Source organism: Hemicordylus capensis, chromosome 10 (assembly GCF_027244095.1).
Source record: "Hemicordylus capensis ecotype Gifberg chromosome 10, rHemCap1.1.pri, whole genome shotgun sequence".
NCBI lineage: Eukaryota > Metazoa > Chordata > Lepidosauria > Squamata > Cordylidae > Hemicordylus > Hemicordylus capensis.
The window spans coordinates 6,280,613-6,294,407 of NC_069666.1; the positions used below are offsets into that span (position 1 = coordinate 6,280,613).

Below are 13,795 nucleotides of genomic sequence, written 5' to 3' on the forward strand. Positions count from 1 at the left end.
TTTTGTTTGGTTAGGTTTTTATGTAGTATCCAATATCGGAGAATCTGGCAGTTAAAACGGAATTGAGATTTATAGAGCATGTAGCTGTTGTAGATATAGTACACAACATTTTATGAACCCACAAGGCTGTGTCTTCTACCTCTGCCTGTGTCCAGGTTTCATTCTTAGATCATTTTTGCACAAAATGACAATAGGGTAGAGCTGTATTGAATATTTGCAAATAGTCAGTATTTGTCGACATTTTCAAATTTGCTGTTCAAGTTTGAAATGCCAAATTAATAACAGGTCAGCCCTAGACCAAATGACACTCCTCCATCTATCTGTTCAGCTTTTTAATACCTTATTTTTATTGTAAATGTAGCCCCTTACACAACTTTGATGCATGATATGCAGGCATGATTGATCCCTGTCATGTAAGAGGATACATATTGTAAGATGATACAATATGGATCTGTATTTATTCAGGCCAAAGGGAAGCGAATAAAAAAGAATTTTGTCTAAAGTTATCAAAGTTTTTAATATTTAAAAATAGAAGCTTTTAAACATATATATTTAAGAAGCAGCTTTTAAAGGGACCATGATGTGAGTAGGGTTACTCATCCCTACTTCCTCATCATGGTCCCAATCCAGATTAGTGACTCCTATACATGTCTGCAGAAAAAAGCAAGAGCACCAGTCATTGACGTGATTAAAATGTACTTCTAGGAAAAAATTGTACCATTTGGTCTGTAACAACTTTCCCAGTGTTACTGTTTCAAGCTGATGTTTATTTTTTAATTATATTTCAATTATCCTTTATTTCTCAAACTAATGAAGAAAAATCTGCAAAAGGAAACACTCCCTGCCAAAGAGTCATTTTTAAAATCAGCACTCTGAAAATCATGCAGATCTGGAACTCATGAGCTAAAATTATACATATTCGTGTTTGCAATGAAAACTAATTTTTCCTCCCCAAATGGAGCCAACTTGGGGAAAGCTAAACTGTAAACCTGAAAATGTTGCGGTTTTGCTAGAAAAAAAAGAAAACGAAACACCAAACACCACCCCAAATTGCTGAAACAAGTATATTTTTATATAAACCTGCTACACCCAAAGGAAACACGGGAACATTTTCTTCCAATTGTAATACTTTAAATCCTCCATCATGGATATAAAAGTCAGATTCATTCAATTTTTAATGATCTAATATAATGTATGAAGGGGAAATAAAAAGAACAACCCTGGGTAATCTGAGCAAGAACAACCAAAACTGTACAAGGCTAATTTTTTAAAAATAGTACACAAGTCGACCATCCTTCTTCAATTAGATTATGTGTGTCTCTGAGTCTTTCTGTTTCTTTGCTAACTTTTTCTCAAAAGCATTGCTGGCATAGGGAGAGTGAGAGGGACTGGAAGGTATAATGTATTCACACAACGCATAATCCACTTGTGGAATTCTCTGCCACAAGATGTGGTGACAGCCAGCAACCTGGAGGCTTGAAGAGGGGTTTCGGTAACTTCATGGAGGAGAGGTCTATCAATGGCTACTAGTCGGAGGGCTATAGGCCACCTCCAGCCTCAAAGGCAGGATGCCTCTGAGTACCAGTTGCAGGGGAGTAACAGCAGGAGAGACGGCATGCCCTCAACTCCCGCCTGTGGGCTTCCCAGAGGCATCTGGTGCGCCACTGTGCGAAACAGGATGCTGGACTAGATGGGCCTTCTTGGGCCTGATCCAGCAGGGTTGTTCTGATGTTCTTATGTTCTTAAGGTAATCATCTGATTCTCATCAGTGCTGTCTACACTGACTGGCAGCAGGTCTCCAAGGTTTCATGCAGAAGTCTTTCCCAGTACTACCTGGAGATACCGCGGATTGAACCCAGGACCTTCTGCATGCAAGCAGATGCTCTACACCTGAGCTACGGCCCCATCTCCTAAGGGGAATATCTTACTGCACTCACAAGTAGTCTCCCATCCAAATGCAAACCAAGGCATAGGAACATAGGAAGCTGCCATATACTGAGTCAGACCATTGGTCCATCTAGCTCAGTATGGTCTACCCAGATTGGCAGTGGCTTCTCCAAGGTTGCAGGCAGGAGTCTCTCTCAGCCCTATCTTGGATATGCTGCCAGGGATTGAACCTGAAACCTTCTGCTCTTCCCAGAGTGGCTCCATCCCCTGAGGGGAATATCTTACAGTGCTCACACTTCTGGTCTCCCATTCATATGCAACCAGAGCAGACCCTGCTTAGCTAAGGGGGCAAATCAAGCTTGCTACCTCAAGACCAGCTCTCCTCTCCTGTTTAGCAAATGGATCCTGTTTAGCAGATCCTGTTTAGCAAAGGGGGCACTTCATGCTTGCTATAGCAAGACCGTGCCTCTTCCCCATGGAGAGGCTCCAGTTAGCCATCACAGCTAATATCCATCATCCAACCTATCTTTTGTAGATTTGTCTAATCCCCCTTCCCCTTTTTCATATTTTTGCATCCTTTTTTCCGCCATTTCTTTTTTCAAAGTCATATTTCCCTTTTCTGCCTTTGGCAAACCGAGATCTGTATTTGCTTCCCTTGCTCTCCTGCCCACCCGCCCCACATCCCTGTGTTGGTTTTGATGTTGGATATTCTTTCATTCTTATACTCAGCTGATGATTAGTTAATTGGAATTTAATCAAGAGACAGTCAGGCGGCAACGATGACTCAGTGACTAGGCTGCTACCGAATCCGCAAGATCTAGCGCGTGAAATATAACTTCATCCTTATTGGGGCTGTACTTTGATCTGAATAGCGTGTGGAAGGTGGAGGCATACAATAATGAAGAGAAACGCTTTCAAAACACACTCTGGTGTTCCCAGAAAAAAACAAAAATCCCTACGGTAGGATCCTGTTCCCTTTTCTGTACCTTTACAACACTGCCCTGATTTGTCTGACTCAAAGGCTTTCCCTCCATGGAACAACACACCTGGAAGAACCTTCTAGAATATGTCTGTCTCCTGCATCTGTGAGGGTGCCCATCCATCTGCCTTTCTCCCATCCCATCCCATCCCATCCCATTTAAGAATGCTATTTCCATATAGGTGTTGCCTTGCTAAATACCTCTAGGTAGGGTTGCCATATTCCGGCTCTCCAAAATAATTTTTTAGCAGAATCGCGCCTGCACGTTTTGCTCCGTAATTCTGCTTCTACAAGGGCTAGAGCTTAGCTTTTAAAAGAGAAAGAAAGAAAGAAAGAAAGAAAGAAAGAAAGAAAGAAAGAAAGAAAGAAAGAAAGAAAGAAAGCAAGCAAGCAAGCAAGCTGAAATTTGGGTGAATCCGGGTGGGCTAAGCAATCTGGGTGAGATGCTTAAAATCCGGGGGAAACCCGGAATTTCAGGGGACATGGCAACTCTACCTCTTGGCAGCTTACAAGCAAGCCATGAAGATTTTGCCTGCTGTTTGTTTGTAGCATTTTATAGAGAGCTTCTATACGATCCAAGAAAAGAGACTATTAATCATTTTCTATATGGCACAATTAACAACGGGTTTACAGATCCATGTGTGCAAATCTATCGTCTTCTATGATGGGGATAAATCATGCTGGCAGATCATATATCCAAGTTGTATGAGGGGCTACAAATGTGATAAAGGAAGAAGGTTTTTGGAAGCTGGACAAATGGGGGAGGCCCCAATATTGCTCCTCACCTGGGGTGTCATTTGGTCTAGGGCAGGCCCTGATGTGGCATGCTCAATTGTCAGAACCAAATAAATGTGCAAGAAAACACCCCTTTCTTGAAAAGTGCCTACTTTTCAGAGGCATCCGGTGGTCCACTGTGGGAATCAGGATGCTGGACTAGATAGGCCTTGGGCCTGATCCAGCAGGGCTGTTCTTATTTGCTGCCACTCTATCACATGACGGCCAAATGGACCCATTTCCACGGGGCTCGGCATCCGTGGTTTTTTCCCACCCCTCCTTCAGCTGGGGTCCCGGTCTCATCGGAGGCTTTGCTCCGCTCGCCTCCTGCCCGCCCCCTCCCCAAAGGCCCGGGGCTCCCCAAGCCCCCTTCCTCCCTCGTTAGGGAAGTGTTAGGAAGTTGGTGAAGTGCGAAATGAGCCTGCAAAAGCTCGTTGTCCTAATTAAACTTTGACAAGGAGAGTGACAAGAGGCAGCGGAGGGGAAACAAAGGCCGTAGTGTTTGAGAAGCAGCTTTAAGCTGGGGCGGCCTTTGTCCCCCGAACAAAAGCACTTGTTTGCATGTGTTAAAGTCTATTAAACTTCATCAGGCCCAGGTGCAATACTCCCCTCCCCACCGCCTTTGTCCTGTCTCTCCCCACCCACCCACCCATCCAGAGTCTTCCCCAAGCTAACCCACTCCACCTTCCAAGAGTTAAAGGTCCCCCCCCACCCTCCTGATTCGGAGGGATGGTGATGGTGTGAGATCCCACCGCCCCCAGCAGCCGACTTCAAAGCTGCTCCCTTTTCAATGTAAATATTTTGCTCTGAAATGAATTATTGTTACTATTTCTGTCAGGCCGCCGCATGGGTCATCAGACGAGGGGCACCGCTGCGGACTTTGTTAATGAGGCAGGAGTGAGGGAAAACCTTCATTAATGTGGGAGTAATGTAATCATTTAAAACTGGGGTAGGCGAAAGCAGGAAGCCTTGGGGTCGTGTGCGCGCACGGCCTACGGCGTATCATCTAGGGCCTTCAAGCACAACCTTTTGCGTCTGTTATGGTCTGTGCCTAATAAGAGCTGGACCAGAAACGAGGGCCTTTCACACTTCTCCATGGTCTAGTGTACGTTGGGAAGCGCAGGGGGCATCCCGCATCAATGGACCGGGCAAAGGAGTTCTTCGGACGTCCAGCCAAAGGATTTGCAAACATGAAGGTGTGAGGGAAGAACTGCACAGTTCAAATTAAAAAATAAATAAATGAAAAAGTTACAAAATAAACTGCACTTTAAGGGAACTGGACCTGGGATTGCCACCAAGATGGCGAGCAAAACAAGGAAGTGTGGTTTGTCCTCCATCTTGGGCTGGCACGTAGACACACACAAAGAATTGTGTTCTGAGGCCCTGTATGATGTGTCATAAGCAGGAGTGGCTCGTCCTATTGAGCTGGTGGGGTTGCCCAAGGAGGTGCAGCTGCTGCTCCTTCCTGGAGCTCCCGTTTGCTCCTCTCTCTCCTGCCCCGCCCCAGTATTATTGAGATTCAGCCTGCCCGCAGGCTAGCCATTCATCAGGTAGAGCTGTTGTGTGGTTAACCACACAGCCCTACCTGATGAATGGCAGCCTGCAGGCAGGGTGATAGAAGAGCAAATGGAGCTCTGGTAAGGAGAGGCAGCTGTGCTTCCTTGGGTGCCCCCCGGCTCATGGTCACAGGGCATCTGTATATGACCCTGAGGCCTACCAGCTCTTGCCAGTTTCAAATGATTATATTACTCCCACATTAATTAATCAATCAATCAATCATATTTTTATACCGCCTGATATGCATATCTCTAGGCAGTGTCCAAAATTTAAAATATTTAAAAGTCACAAATTAAAATACATGACAATAAAAACCCTAACCCTAATTAAAAGCCTGAGAGAACAGGAGGGTCTTGAGGTTCCTCCTGAAAACAAACAGAGAAGGAGATGCTCTTATTTCAGCAGGAAGCTTATTCCAAAGTCCTGGGGCAGCTACAGAGAAAGCCCGGTCCTGGGTTGCTACCAAACGAGCCGGTGGCAACCCTAACTGGACGTTAGTGAAGTTCAGCCATAAACCTTAATGAAGGTTTTCCTAATTTCCTCCCTTGGTTGGGAGTGATGGGAGTTGTAGTTCAACAACATCTGGAGAGCTACACATTGCCTATCCCTGACACTATCACAGCAACTGGCCCTCTCCACTCCCTGCACAGCATCCCTCCAGTGACTGTTGCTAGTGTCTGTCTTATGTTTATTTTTAGATTCTGAGCCCTTCAGGGACTGGGAGCCATATATGGATGGATGGATGGATGGATAGATAGATCGATCGATCGATCGATCGATCGATAGATAGATAGATAGTCTATGTAAACCACTTTGGGAACTTTTGTTGAAAAGTGGTATCTAAATTGTTGTTGATGATGATGATAGACGAGTGATCGGACTCAGTATAAGCCAGTTTCCTGTGTTCCTGAGGAGAAGGGAAGGGGTGAGGCACTCAGCATCTGAAATCCTGCTCCAGGCTCCCCTCCCAAATGAAGTTCAGCAGGTGAGTGTGAGGCACAGGATCTTTTTGTTGTGGTTCCATCACTCCAATATGGCATCATTGCGCTATGGCAATGAGAGCCAGCGTGGTGTAGTGGTTAGAGTGCTGGACTAGGACCGGGGAGACCCGAGTTCCAATCCCCATTCAGCCATGATAGTAGGTGGGTGACTCTGGGCCAGTCACTTCTCTCTCAGCCTAGCCTACTTCACAGGGTTGTTGTGAGGAGAAACTCAAGTATGTAGTACACCACTCTGGGCTCCTTGGAGGAAGAGCGGGATATAAAATATAATAATAATAATAAACAAACAGTGGACCACCTAATCAGCTGTTGTAAAAAGATCGCACAGACTGACTACAAACAAAGGCATGTCAAGGCAGCAGGGATGATACACTGGAACATCTGCAAAAAATATAAGCTACCTGCAGCCAAAAATTGGTGGGACCATAAAATTGAAAAAGTTGAAGAAAATGAAGATGTAAAAATATTATGGGACTTCCGACTACAAACAGACAAACATCTGCCACACAATACACCAGATATAACTGTAGTCGAGAAGAAAGAAAAACAAGTTAAAATAATCGACATAGCAATACCAGGGGATAGCAGAATAGAAGAAAAAGAAGTAGAAAAAATCACCAAATACAAAGATCTACAAATTGAAATTGAAAGGCTGTGGCAGAAAAAGACCAAAATAATCCCAGTGGTAATTGGTGCCCTGGGTGCAGTTCCAAAAGACCTTGAAGAGCACCTCAACGCCATAAGGGCCACAGAAATCACCATCAGCCAATTACAAAAAGCAGCTTTACTGGGAACAGCCTATATTCTGCGACGATATCTATAACAATTGACAATAAAATTCAGCCATCCCAGGTCCTTGGGAAGGACTCGATGTCTGGATAAAACAAACCAGTCAATAACACCTGTCAGACTGTGTAAACAAGAAATAATAATAATGGCAAGGTTGCACAACTTTGGCCTTCCAGCTGTTGTTGGATTACAGCTGCCATCAACCCCAGCCACAGTGGCCAATAGTCAGGGATGATGGGAGTTGTAGTCCAACATCTGCAGGAGAGCCAAAGTTGTCCAGCCCTGCTCAATGGCTTCTAGGACCTGTTAAAAATCTGGCTTTTTTAGAGGTCTTTGTGGCAGATGGAACCTATTGTCTGTTATGGTGGCTGATTCTATCCTTAGATTTTGTTAAGATATTAATTATTTTTTATATCCTAATCACATCAATTTTTGTTGATTTTCAACTTGATCATTTGAATCTCTGTGCTATCCACTACACTGAGTTCCCTAATGGAAGAAAAGAGGGACAGAAATTCTTAAAATAAATGACCCTCTTCCACAGACTTATTCTGGGTTGCACTCAGAGAGAGTGGATCCAAACAAAGTTACATTAATAGGATTTAAGTTAGTCATGACTAATTTGGTACACTGATAAGTCATGACTTAATCAGTCCAGATGCTTCTCACTGGGGCTTGAATCCATAATGACTAAATTGACTCATTGATGTTTAGGCAGGATTCACTTTCTTTGGATATAACCCAGTAGAACTGTTACTCGTTTATTTCCTTCCTGTCCTTCCTCCAAGGAATGAAGGACAGCAGGTATAGTTCTTTTCCCTTTCCATTTCATTCTCAAAAACAGCAACCCTGTCAGGTAGGTGGGGGGGGGGGCGCTGTCCGGACTTAGCATACTTTATGGTCGAGTAATCTACCCAGTCCTATTCTGGTACTCTACCCAATCCATGACCCCATGTCCACCTTTGCAGTATCTGGCCACTCCAAGGAAGCAAAAAAGGATTTATAGAATTGTGGCCTGCTAGGAAAAGGAGTTGGGGAAATACAGCCTCAACCAACTTCCACTGGGTGCCCTCACAACACTGACGCCATCACTCAAACCCCTACCTTCAAGAGTTAAGAGAGTCATTTCCTGCTCAAGATATGTTTATGTGTGGTGCAATTGCTTCTTCCCGGTAATCCTTCTTTCAAGCTAAACGTCAAATAAATATTGCAAATAAATCAACAGGAAGCCCTTGCTGTTCCAGATTAATGAATGTGAGAGCGTAATCTTGGAAGAGCATCCGGCGAGTATCACGATGTACAATTACAACAGCTCCTGCAAGTAAACACCACAGTTACACGGCCTTCAGCTCCTAGAGTGGCTGTATAGTAGGAGTCAGCTCAGGAGTACCAGCTACTATCTGCCCTCGGTTGCAAACCACTAGGCAAGAAAGGAGCGGCCGGCTATGGAGGAGATAGCCGTTGCTGGCAAGCCAGACCGAGGACGGGGTCCTGTGCTATCCCTTCCTGAAAGTGACCCTCTCATAAAACTAGCAGCTGGCCAACCTAAAGTAACAGCAACAAAGGCTAATATCAGACTTGGTGGTCTTAGGCCTATTAGTCTGTCGCTCACGCGAGCCCTTTAGTTACAGAAAGGCCATTCACACAACCACACTTGATGGGGCTGGGGGAAGGCAGGAGGATCCCGGGCCTGACCAGGGCTCCGCCACCGGCATGCCCACACGAGCCGCGGGGTGACGAGTAGCACGGCAATTGGGAGCTGGGGGAAATGGAGCCAGGCCGCCTGGAATCTCATAATGCACTATGCAAGCTGTGTGGGCTTTAGGGGATTTCCCACTGCCAGGCCACCATTTCCCACTGTCTCTACGGGAGCTACGGTGGCCACATGGCCCGGGCATGAGGTAGGAGGCATACCTGCTCCCTCCCACCTCATTTTTAGCCCAGGGTGGAAGTTACAGCTCTCCTACTCAGATACAGCTGGTCGTGGGAACAACCTCATGTGAAAACGGGGGTGAGATTTCAGGAGGGTGGGAAAGGAGGGGAAAGGCAACCTTTCCCCTTCTCCTCCCTCCTATGACCCCCCCCACAAAAAGCCCCCCAAATAGGGTTGCAATATTCTGGTTTTCCAAATCCGGGTGTCTGATTTGCATATTATGTAAATTGGCTTGAAAATAATTTTTGAGCAGAATAGTGACTGCATGTTTTGCTCCGTAACTCCGCTTCTACAAGGGCTAGAGCTTAGCTCCCCCTCCTTTTTTAAAAAAATGAAAGCTGAAATCAGGGCGAATCTGGGTGGGCTGAGCAATCTGGGTGAGATGCTTAAAATCCAGGTGAAACCTGAAATTCCGGGGGGGGGGCATGGCAATTCTACCCCCAAAGTGCGACCAGGCAATCATTCTATACTGACCGGAGCCCTGAACAGGAATATTCCTGTTAGAAGCTGCGGATACACCACCTGCAATACAATGGCTGTGTTCTCTCCAGGGATAATTCCAAGGGGTAGTAAATGCTCCTTCCAAAATATTTCCCTCTTCCCCATCCACTGGACTGGAACTTTATAGCAAAGTGTCAGACAATACAGTCATAGTATTTTGTGGTATATTCTATTTTCAAAGGTCTCCATTGTTTGAAAGAAGCCTCACTCATTCACCCTACCGCAGAACAAGCAGCTGTAGACAGGTAGACAGGAGATTCCTCTAGCCTCCCAGGAAACAGGCCAACCCCCTTAGCTTTCTTCCTGGCCAAGAACTGGGTTGGGTGAGATCATGTGTACAGTGGGGTACAGGGTAATCACCCCTGCAGATTTCAGCTGACTCTCTCCTCACCCCAGTGTCTTTCCTACCATATAGCCTAGTTCAGGAAGAGAAAGCTAGCCTGAAAAGCAGACTGGAAGATTTGGGCTAATCCAAAAATCAGTATTTTCTTAGAGGAATCTAGCCTGTGTTCTGAATAAGTATGAAAATGTCAAGCAAGCTTCCTAAATAAGGTAAATAACCAACATTAATTTCCTTATCTTTATAAGTATTTAATGTATAACAAAATCCTCACTCCCCTAATAACTGTATTTGCCACCCCTTCCCCCCCTCCAAACGAATGATTGTAGAGTTGCCACTGGTTCTCACAATTTCAATGATCCTGGTTAAACTGTTAACCAATATTGCTGAGCCCCACAAAGCTGGTTGTGAGAACACATAATTCCCACACAATCCTGGTCAAACCGCGGTGGCTAAGCCACATTTAAACAGGATAGATAACCAGGATCAGATCCTGATTATCTAGAGAACGCAGCCATAATAACAGTCTGTTTGGAGATACAAGACAATGAACATAGTTCATAGTTCACCCCTTTCTCAGTATCATCTACAGGAATCCTTCTGCATAGCCTGAAACGAAACTTAGAGGAACTATTACTGTCCCCCTAGACAAAGGCAAAAAGAGTGGTCGTTCTCCATGCTGGTCAGGAAATTCCTGAGTGGAACTTGGGGAATTCCAGATCCTGACCAGGTCCCAGCACTAGGATGGCCAAGCTTCCGAGAAGAGAAAATAAACAAATAAGATACAAACAATCCCGAAGGAACTGAATGTGATGTTCTCTTGAGTATGATCTAAAGCCGAAAGTAAACGATGCAGTGATTGCATGACTGGGGTCTGTGCATTTGTATTTAAAATGAAAGTAGCAGCAGTGTGGGTCACTGAAATGGAACAGAACTGTGGTATGTTGAGGCATACCTTAAACCTTTGCTTCTGTTGTGGTCCTGAACCAGATTTCCCCCAGGAGAAAAGCTCACATTGGCACCAGTGCGAGTGTCATTTATAGGGCAAATATCAGCCTTGAGGGAATTGATCTGGATTGGTACTGTATTATGGGGTCCCCCCCACCACACATCCTGATCCGGACCAGGCCTCTGCACACGATTAGTGATCCTTTTTTTTTTTTTAAAGCATGCAAAGTGCCAGACTTGTGTGTGTTGAACATTAACATGCAGTTTGGCCCTGAGTGCAACAAGGTTTGACTACGTATTGCAGTTGTTAGTGGCATCACGTTGACCGTTGCTGGAATGTGGGTGCTATCTTTCCTGGTGGCAGTGCTGCTTCTGTGTGATGAGTAGGGTCTGATGTTGTCCTGGGTGGAACCTTTGAGACTTAAACTTCCCCTGTTCTGTGAGAATGTGTGGGTTATTGTGTTATCTATATAGAACGAAACATTTACAATAAACTGTTGTAGGAAAAGACTTCCTGCTGCATCCAGTTTCTCTGGAAGTGCTTCTGCTACTTTGCTGCTATCATGTAAACCAGGGGTTCTCAAACTTGGGCCCCCAGATGTTGTTGGACTACAACTCCCATCATCCCCAGCCACAATGCTTTAGGGCAATCATCCCCAAACTGCTACCCTCCAGATGTTGCTGAACTACAACTCCCAGCATCCCTAGACACAATTTTTTGTGGCTGGATATGCTGGAAGTTGTAGTTCAGCAACATCTGGAGGGCCGCAGTTTGGGGATGCCTGCTTTAGGGAGTTGTAGTTCAACAGCATCTGGGGACCTTAGTTGAGAGCCCTTAGACTAGGCATACTGGGGCCATTTATGTGGCTGAAGGCTATTGTGGCTGGAGATGATGGGAACTGTAGTCCATCAACATCTCAGGCCACAGGGCTAAGAACCCCAGATATAAACCCAACAGTATTCTCTACGTTCATCCAGAAGTGTGTGCCATTGATTTCAGTACAGTTGACTTTCTAATAAATATGTATAGTTACAATCTTAGTTACATAGGAACATAGGAAGCTGCCATATACTGAGTCAGACCATAGGTCCATCTAGCTCTGTATTGTCTTCACAGACTGGCAGCAGCTTCTCTAAGGCTGCAGGCAGGAATCTCTATCAGCTCTATCTTGGAGATGCTGCCAGGGAGGGAACTTGGAACCTTCTGCTGTTCCCAGAGCAGCTCCATCCCCTGAGGGGAATCTCTTCCAGTACTTGCACATCAAGTCTCCCATTCATATGCAACCAGGGTGGACTAAGTCATGCTCTACCACAAGACCAACTCTCCTCTTCATTGGGCTTCATTGTGCCCCTGTATCTGCTTCCAAGAACAGGATGCAACTTTGGACCATAGGAAGTAAGAATATGAATATGATGAATACTACGAATATTTATATACCAGTTTTCAGCCATGGTTCCCAAAGTGGTTTGAATAGGTGGGAATGCCTCTGAGCAGGTCCAAAGTGCCATTTCCCTCACCACTAAGAAACCATAGCAGTAATCCTGGTTACTTTAAGGACCTTTTGTGTCCATGTGAGCCTACCCAAGATTTCAGATCAACATTTCTGACCCACCAGGGACAGGGTCTCCTCAGTGGTGAGACCACAGTTGTGGAATTTGTGGAGCTCTGCCATGCCCCTACTCTTGCAGTTTTAACACAGGCTCTGGAGATACTACTCTTCCACGGGCTTTTAAATATGTATTTATGTATTTCTTACATTTCTATACTGCCCCATACAAAAAAGTCCCTGGGCTGACTGAGTCTGACTGAGTCTCTCTGGTTTCTTTTTTAAAAGGACTTTTTGGTAGATGTTATTCTTGCTTTATTCACTGTTCTGTTGTGTGTTTTATGAACTTGGAATGTTTCATAACATTTCATTCTTGTGGTACATACCACCTTGTGGGAGCTGGTCTGTGAAAGACGGATTACAAATAATTACAATAAAAATACCAATACATGGTCAAACTGTGCATCAGGGTACGCTTGTGTGCCACCCACAAGGAAACTACTAGCATGTTTCAAGAAAAAAAATGCATTAAATAATTAGATGCTCCTGTGAGCCCAAAGTACCCAAACACAGAGGAGGCTGCCTCTTTGTCTCTGCCTGAGTAACTGTTCTGGTCCAGCTGCCTCCTAGTTGATCTTCACTGGGGGGCGATTTATCAGATGCGATGGGTTTACTCATTTGCTCCTGATGTAGCATGCAGTAACCTGGCCTTAAAGGAAGTCGTGCAGGAGTTTCTTTTTCTGAGCTCTTCTTATCAGATGGCACATTCAGATCAGCGACTCATTCAGAAACATGGTAGGGGGCAGGTGAGCTCCTTCGAAAGCAGATAGTTCTTAATCTTACATTCTCTCAAAAATAAATTAATGAATGCTCCAGGCTCCATCCAGAGAGGAGGCTACCTACCACATCTCTGCATGATAGACTGATCGCTCCTTTGGGATGTGATGTTTTGGGATCTGAAATTGTTGCTATTTTTCCTAGTTTGGTGCCATCTAAATGGTGTGTGTGGGTGGGGTGGGGTGGGGTGGTTGCTTTATTTTGCTTTGACCTGATTTGTTAATAGTTGACCAATTTTCTATGTTTATGTTATTGATTAGTTTGTTTCCTCGTGAGCCACTGTGAAATTAAACTGTAAAATTAAATATACACAATAGAAGAATGATTCAGTGTTCTGATCTTGCCTTCCCCTACTCCTCCACGAGGGAAAGCTGCATTGGGCATGATCTGCCTCATTCTATCACACTCCTCATAGAAATGCAACACAGAGTTACTTGTCCTTAGAGGAGGCTGTCTGTTGTGCCTCTGTGATGATTTTCTTGCTCAGGGGTCACCATTTCCTTCTCAGATCAGGGACTCCTTCAGAAACACAGAGGACTGGCAGCTTTCTCTTTTGTGTGCTCCAAAGGCTGAATGAGACAAGATGTTAAGACGCCTCATTATCTAGTGAGTGGCTTGCTTTCCATGCAAGACAGCGGCTAGGCAGGGGCCCAGTCCAGATCAGAATGGAGCATAGAGTAAGGGAGTGTTTAAGCCTTTACC

At 45.0% G+C, this 13,795-nt stretch overlaps 1 protein-coding gene across 8 annotated transcripts in view; it reads left to right on the forward strand.

Moving 5' to 3' along the window:
- ALDH1A3 (aldehyde dehydrogenase 1 family member A3) overlaps window positions 1–13,795 on the forward strand; it is an 89,644-nt gene that overhangs the window by 48,488 nt on the left and 27,361 nt on the right. The window contains exons 4-5 of one of the 8 annotated variants that reach the window (XM_053273062.1): window positions 6,065–6,182; window positions 9,837–9,973. The exons of 6 other annotated variants lie outside the window; for them this stretch is intronic. The gene's annotated coding sequence lies outside the window, so the exon portion shown is untranslated. The remainder of the gene's footprint in view (window positions 1–6,064; window positions 6,183–9,836; window positions 9,974–13,795) is intronic. One more of the 8 variants, XM_053273063.1, reaches the window with a different exon arrangement.